The sequence below is a fragment of the Haliotis rubra genome, unplaced genomic scaffold (assembly GCF_003918875.1).
Source record: "Haliotis rubra isolate DU_JTF1 unplaced genomic scaffold, ASM391887v1 Scf14, whole genome shotgun sequence".
NCBI classification, from domain to species: domain Eukaryota; kingdom Metazoa; phylum Mollusca; class Gastropoda; order Lepetellida; family Haliotidae; genus Haliotis; species Haliotis rubra.
This window is the reverse complement of record NW_025765336.1, coordinates 2,092,314-2,100,000: the sequence shown is the minus strand read 5'-3', so window position 1 is coordinate 2,100,000 and position 7,687 is coordinate 2,092,314. Positions and strand designations below refer to the sequence as shown.

The following is a 7,687-nucleotide window of genomic DNA, read 5'->3' as shown; positions in this document are numbered from 1 at the left end:
TTTCATTTTGGGTTTATTTTCTATCATGAGGCAGATACATGATTTAATATAACTCATGCTTCTATGGTCGTGTCTATGCAACACCGTTGGAAATACGAAATTCAATTCAATATTTTTACTACTAATATAAGATCAACAAAATCCTTTTGTCGCGTCAGTTAATATTTCGTTTGAAGAAAAACGCGTCTATTTGTTTTGGAAAGGTTCAAGCTGAATGTGAGCTTTATGAAGTCAGGCTCACAACAATGATTGCCCATAAGGGAATTCTGACATTCAATCTGTGCATCACGCGAGGATGGAGACTACGGATGCGAGCAGCTGGGTGTGACAGTACATTCACCAAACAAAGGACATTCACTGTTTTAATTCAACTGACAATAAACAGTCTGTCCTTGTGTCAGTACAACGGACGAGCTGGCCTCGCGGATTTACAAGTGACCTTGACATTGGCAGGGAAATCAATAACGCGAGTACCACAGTTCAACGAGATAATACATTTCTAACTCATCATAAACATTTCATTAACTGCACGTACAGAATCGCGGATCACTTGACGAACATGCGTACATTGTCAAAACGGTTTTAGCAAATAATCGATAATTTCAATATATAAAACTTTCAAATTTTGAAAAATGGTCATTATCCCTGATCTGACATATAAAGGGTTTTTACGAAAGGATTCATATAATTTGGACCTCAAACGCAGCCTTGAGAGAAGCTGATGTGCGTAGTGATCCCCGGTTAAGGCTGCCAGATATGATGTTTTTTCTCTATGCAAATTAAACTGTATATATACATATTTCTAAACAATGACCCTCACACGATAGCAGATGTACCTATATACGGTAATCAATATGCACAAGATCAGACTCGGAAAGAAAATAAATCGATGAACGATCAATATATCTTACCGTGAGGTTGAAATATCAAACATATACGTTAGTCAGTCCGATTATATCGATGACCCCTTTACAACCATTAACTCCTCATCTGTGTAGAAAAACGCTCAGACTACTGCACATGCGCAGTAAGAGCAGCAGCCATTATCGATTTTTACATGGCCCGAGTTTACAGGGCGCTCATTATGCCAGACAATCTATTTATAGCTCAAAGAAGAAAGGGGGAAGTCTTTGAATCGATTTTCGGGCGTGTCTCCCTTGAGAGTTGTTCCTTTAAATAAATAAATGGCAGAAAAAATAATTCACATAATCATAACAAATACATAGTTATTGCAGACTCCACTGTACAATTCCGACTGTGTCGCGTATGCGTTGAAGATTGAGATCCCATAAGCGAGTCATGTGACCAGCTGCAGCGTACGAGTCACGTGGTCCGTTGTGAACTGTTGTGGGTGATTTCCATTTGGTTTTCATATTTTCACCTGAATGTTTTGAATTTATATTCAAATTTCCACGTTTCGACAAGTAACACTATTCGAGTCGATAAATAAGTAACATGTGCACGTTACAGTATTAGGGTTAAACAAACACGTTAACTGCATCGCTTACCGCCATCGCACACATCGACTTACATGAAAGTAAGAGTTCTCTCCCTTCACATAGGTCCGCTATTGAGCCAAACGGACTATAAATGCCTTCGTGTGTAATCTTTTATGTGTTTTTTACAGACCAAGCAACTGTTTAGTAAGGGTTAATGACACATATCCGGTTGCAAGTCGTGTGAATTTTATTGAAACATATCACCAAATTAGTTAGATTTATATGCATGCATTTTCAGGTGCATATAACAAATGTTATATTGGGGACAAAATTAATACTTTTTCGGGAAGGGTTAATGTGTGTGTGTGTGTGTTGTGTAAGGTGCATATAACAAATGATTGGTGAAATCCCAGCCGGTATGTGATCCATTAACTCCATCCCTACCCCCGATTTTGTACTTAACCTAATAAGTGTAATATTTGTCAAATCGTATTGTTACCACTAACGTCACATACATGTATATCAATAATTAATGACTCACTCACTCCTTCACCCGCCACTCACTTACCCCTTCACACTCACACTCACCTACCCACCCACCCACCCACTCCACTCACTCACTCACTCCTGCCTGGACGTTAGTGAGATTAATGTGTGAAATCAGGACATTATTTGTAAGAACTTCATACATATTCATAATTACTCATGCATATTCATCATCCATTGTCAAATAACACTTCCATGGACAACGCATTTGCATAACATCCATTCCAGATGCTACTTCACGCTCGGGGAATCGACTGCATATAATTACTAGATAGATGCGTATGAGGTCACATATGACTGCGCGTCAAATCCAACTAGGCAATCTGAACGTGCCGGGAGCAAGCTGTTACGCGTTTGTGTTGATATTAGTTTCAGCATAGTCAACTTATTACATGGAATAGCTACACCGGTTGGGTTCGACCAGTGGTTCCTACTCAACGCCCTTGTTCTTGTGAACAGCATCATCGGGGCCATTGCCTACACAGACCACGTGTCCGAACTGCTCAAACTTGAAGTACACCGAGGTGAGGTGAAATGGGGTTTAACGTCGTACTTTAGCATATTTTGCTCATATGACGACATGCATGCGTGTGTATGTGTGGCTGCTTGTACTAGCCCTGACTTAAACTGGTTTAATAGTGCCAGCTTACTGACTGACTGACTGACTGAGTTGGGTTTTACGCCGCTTTTAGCAATATTCCAGCAACATCACGACGGGGGACACCAGAAATGGGCTTCACACATTTTACCTGTGTGGGGATTCGAACCCGGGTCTTCGGCGTGACGAGCCAACGCTTTAACCACTAGGCTACCCCACCGCCCCTGCCAGCTCACTGAGATACCATGCGGCATTTAAACATAAATACCCAACTCAGACACATTATACTGACTCCGAGCCGACCAGCCCTTGTTGTACCCATTAATGCACCAGGCAGGGACCAACAAGTGCCATATTTTAACGACATTGACAGTAGTCTGTCATTGTGATGAAAACCTATAAAAAACGGGTTTATATAATGTTAATATGTCGAATTAAAGGAAGAATATGAAGAATAGTCCTGAAAACGTGTAAATAATTTTATTTATATATGTTTTTAAATGTGTCGAAATTAAAGAGTGTTCACGTTAATCTTATTTTCCGTGTAATTTGTGTGAGCCTCCATGAGGGTTATAGCCCGGGAAAGCCACATTTAAGAGAAACAGAGATGAAAATGGTGTGGCTCAGTCGGCAATGGGCACGGTTGAGTGATCGTATGAATTTGGCTCTCCCGGCAATGGGCCCGGTTGAGTGATCGTATGAATTTGGCTCTCCCGGCAATGCGCTATTAGCTAATATATGTTACCGTTAATAATGGATATCAAAGATCGCGCAAACTAGCAAACTAGCCTCACGTGGGTACTCAAACATCTTTTATGTGACGCCTAACAATTCTTTCCATTTCGTAGCTGCTTTTAAGCAAAATTTACTAGATTTTCCAAAATCAGTATTTTTGCCGCCGTTGCGGTTATGACATTTTCATTTAAAGTTGAAATGTCACAATAAAGTCTATGGAAAATTCTTGTCCAAACTTCTTTGCAGATGCAATATACAAATCATACAAACCAAAGAAGTTTACATGAAGGCATAAAAAAATATATTTACAAAAAATACAAAAAAAGACGCGAAGTGTTCATTCAACCATAACATTTCAATTTACGGCGCCAAATATTTCTGATTTGATATACGCATCAAGTCTTAATTTCGTCATCCTTGCAGCGAAATTAGTTCTGTCATGTGTAGTATTATTAAATATGTTATTGTCCTGAAGTATCATAGTTAGGTGAGGTGGGGTGAAATTGGGTTTAACGTCGTGCCTGAGAATATTTCGCTCATATGACGACGTACATGCGTGTGTGTGTATGTGCGGCTGCTTGTACTAGCCCAGACTGAAGCTGGTTGTATAGTGCTAGCCCACGGAGATACCATGCCGCAGTGAAGCATGAATACCCCACTCAGACACATTATACTGACTCCGAGCCGACCGGTCCTTGTTGTACCCATTAATGCCGAGCGGCAGACAGGGACCAACAAGTACCATATTTTAACGTCTTTTGGTATGACGCGGTCGGGGTTCGAACCCGCGACCTTCCGCTCTCCGGGCGGACGCTCTAACCACTACACCACCGAGGCGGTCAGTATCATAGTTAAAGCACGAGAACCCTTGCGTCTGAGAGAAACATTATTTCATACTGTGACAACAGGGTTTACAATGTCGGTTAGAATATTACTATTCACACTTTGCTAAGTATCAAATCATTGATTCAACAGAAAACTATGATGTGGGGTCTAATTTGGTTTAAATATCTAAGCTTATTGTAAGCATGGATCCTAGGTTTCAGTTCGCATTGCATCTTGTGGATCCCATACCTGCTATTGACGGATGTTGTGTACTTGTCAATGACTCGTTCCATGATTTGCAAAATGTTTGATTGGTGCCATGAAAACCATTTTCATGGTTACTCATGTATCAAGTGCATAAGGCTAGATTAAAGTGCCTGTTTGCCTAAAGAGGGGTTACCATATCATTATTTATCTAGTTTTGAATGGATACAACTTCAAATCATAAATCTATGTTTAAGTAAAGTTGGGGATTTTTTGTGATCCTTAGCAAAGTGTGAGTACTATATATTACACATGTTTTCGTTAGATACCGACGTGACAAAACGAGCGTACTTCCTATGGTAGAGGGGCGGTGGGGTAGCCTAGTGGTTAAAGCGTTGGCTCGTCACGCCATAGACCCGGGTTCGAATCCCCACATGGGTACAATGTGTGAAGCCCATTTCTGGTGTGCCCCGCCGTGATGTTGCTGGAATATTGCTAAAAGCGGCGTAAAACCCAACTCAGTCAGTCAGTCAGTCCTATGGTAGACAGACAGACAGTAGCTTATAAGTGTCTCTATTCACCCACATATAAACAGACTTGGAACAAAAAAACATTGATAGAATGTACTGAACTATTCAATAGGATTATGACAGACAAATTATCATAAAAACCCCTTTTCATCAAAATCAAAAGTATAAAATTGTTTCTGAGCAAACGAAAGCAGGGCATTCCGAACCTAAGCTAATGGTGGCAGTATAGCGTCGACTCGTCCGAAATAAGGCTCTACAACATCAAGCTCAAACAGCGAATCTTAGTGCGGCAGAGCTGTAGGGTAACCTAGTCACGCCGAAGATCCGGGTTCGATTCCCGACATGGGTACAATGTGTGAAACCCATTTCTGGTGTCCCCCGACGTGATATTGCTGTAACATTGCTAAAAGCGGCGTAAAAATAAACTCACTTGCAGAACACTTTCATCATGTCAAGGAAACACCCCCAAAAAACCAACACACACCCCACCCCACTCTCCAAACACCCCCCCACCCCACCCCGCGCCTGCCACACCCACATCACCAAATTAGCTCCTGGTACCAAACGGGTATTGTATTTTTACCGGCAAACTCCTGCAAATTAATTTTAGATAGAAGAAGGGGTGTTCTATACAACGATATGTAAATCGTGTTATGTATTTTATTATTTTATTTTTGTAATGTTTTTAAATTCTGTGTGTGTCTCGTAGCCCTAAAAGGGTGGCTCGGCAATGTATTTATGTATCTTATTGTATTTTTATGTTGTATTGTACGAGGTGAGACCGAAATAAACTATCTGTCTGTCTGTCCGGTAAAAAGTAGGTGTGAGCCTAAGACCTCGTGACAGATTCTGTAGTGGATCTTTCATGATGGGCCTGGCATAACGGTGACAGTGCCAACCGAACTCAGTATAATCATATAAGGTTAGGAGACCAATTTATGGGGAAGAAAAACATTAAGGTCATGCGTCAGCTTCTTGTTTCTTCTGACCTAATATGACACCGTGTTCGGCTGGCGTCTCGCTCTAAATACATGTATTTCTACTGACCTAATATGACACCTTATAGTCTAAGGTCTCGCCCTCTATATTTCTGCTGACCTAACATGACACCTTATAGTCTAAGGTCTCGCCCTATATATTTCTGCTGACCTAATACAACACCGTATACGGCTAAGGTTTCCCCTATATATTTCTGCTGACCTAATACAACACCGTATACGGCTAAGGTCTCGCCCTATATATTTCTGCTGACCTAATACAACACCGTATACGTCTAAGGTTTCCCCCTATATATTTCTGCTGACCTAATACAACACCGTATACGGCTAAGGTCTCGCCCTATATATTTCTGCTGACCTAATACAACACCGTATACGTCTAAGGTTGCCCCCTATATATTTCTGCTGACCTAATACAACACCTTATAGTCTAAGGTCTCTCCCTATATATTTCTGCTGACCTAATACAACACCTTATAGTCTAAGGTCTCTCCCTATATATTTCTGCTGACCTAATACAACACCTTATAGTCTAAGGTCTCTCCCTATATATTTCTGCTGACCTAATACAACACCTTATAGTCTAAGGTCTCTCCCTATATATTTCTGCTGACCTAATACAACACCTTATAGTCTAAGGTCTCTCCCTATATATTTCTGCTGACGTAATACAACACCTTATAGTCTAAGGTCTCTCCCTATATATTTCTGCTGACCTAATACAACACCTTATAGTCTAAGGTCTCTCCCTATATATTTCTGCTGACCTAATACAACACCGTATACGTCTAAGGTTTCCCCCTATATATTTCTGCTGACCTAATACAACACCGTATACGGCTAAGGTCTCGCCCTATATATTTCTGCTGACCTAATACAACACCGTATACGTCTAAGGTTTCCCCCTATATATTTCTGCTGACCTAATACAACACCTTATAGTCTAAGGTCTCTCCCTATATATTTCTGCTGACCTAATACAACACCTTATAGTCTAAGGTCTCGCCCTATATATTTCTGCTGACCTAATACAACACCGTATACGTCTAAGGTTTCCCCTATATATTTCTGCTGACCTAATACAAAACCTTATAGTCTAAGGTCTCTCCCTAATACAACACCTTATAGTCTAAGGTCTCTCCCTATATATTTCTGCTGACCTAATACAACACCTTATAGTCTAAGGTCTCGCCCTATATATTTCTGCTGACCTAATACAACACCGTATACGGCTAAGGTCTCGCCCTATATATCTCTGCTGACCTAATACAACACCTTATAGTCTAAGGTCTCGCCCTATATATTTCTGCTGACCTAATACAACACCGTATACGGCTGAGGTTTCGCCCTATTTATATTTCTGCTGACCTAATACAACACCTTATAGTCTAAGGTCTCGCCCTATATATTTCTGCTGACCTAATACAACACCGTATACGGCTGAGGTTTCGCCCTATTTATATTTCTGCTGACCTAATGTGACACCGTCTACGTCTGGCGTCATGCCTTACATATTTCTGCTGACCTTATACAACACCGTATACGGCAGACGTCACGCCTTAATTACTGCATAATTACTTTGTGTACGGATTTTGGATTTGGACATTTGCCAGAAGTGGTAGGGGAAACTGAACTATGGGGTCGTTTGGTTGGTTATTTGTTTTGGGGTTTGGGGTTGTTTTTCAGGTTATGTGTTTGTTCATTACATTTGTACAAGGTGGTTATGTTAAGTTAAGGGTCAAAGGGAGACTACTCTTCAAACCTTAGAGGCCAAACCTCTTTTGATATTTCCATTCACTTTACAATTGTGGA

At 40.7% G+C, this 7,687-nt stretch overlaps 1 protein-coding gene across 1 annotated transcript in view; it reads right to left on the bottom strand.

The window, feature by feature from the left end:
* Positions 1 to 998, bottom strand: part of LOC124268718 — an 11,999-nt gene extending 11,001 nt beyond the window's left edge. Inside the window, exon 1 of the mRNA XM_046703722.1 lies at positions 912 to 998. The gene's annotated coding sequence lies outside the window, so the exon portion shown is untranslated. The remainder of the gene's footprint in view (positions 1 to 911) is intronic.
* Positions 999 to 7,687: the final 6,689 nt, after the last annotated feature.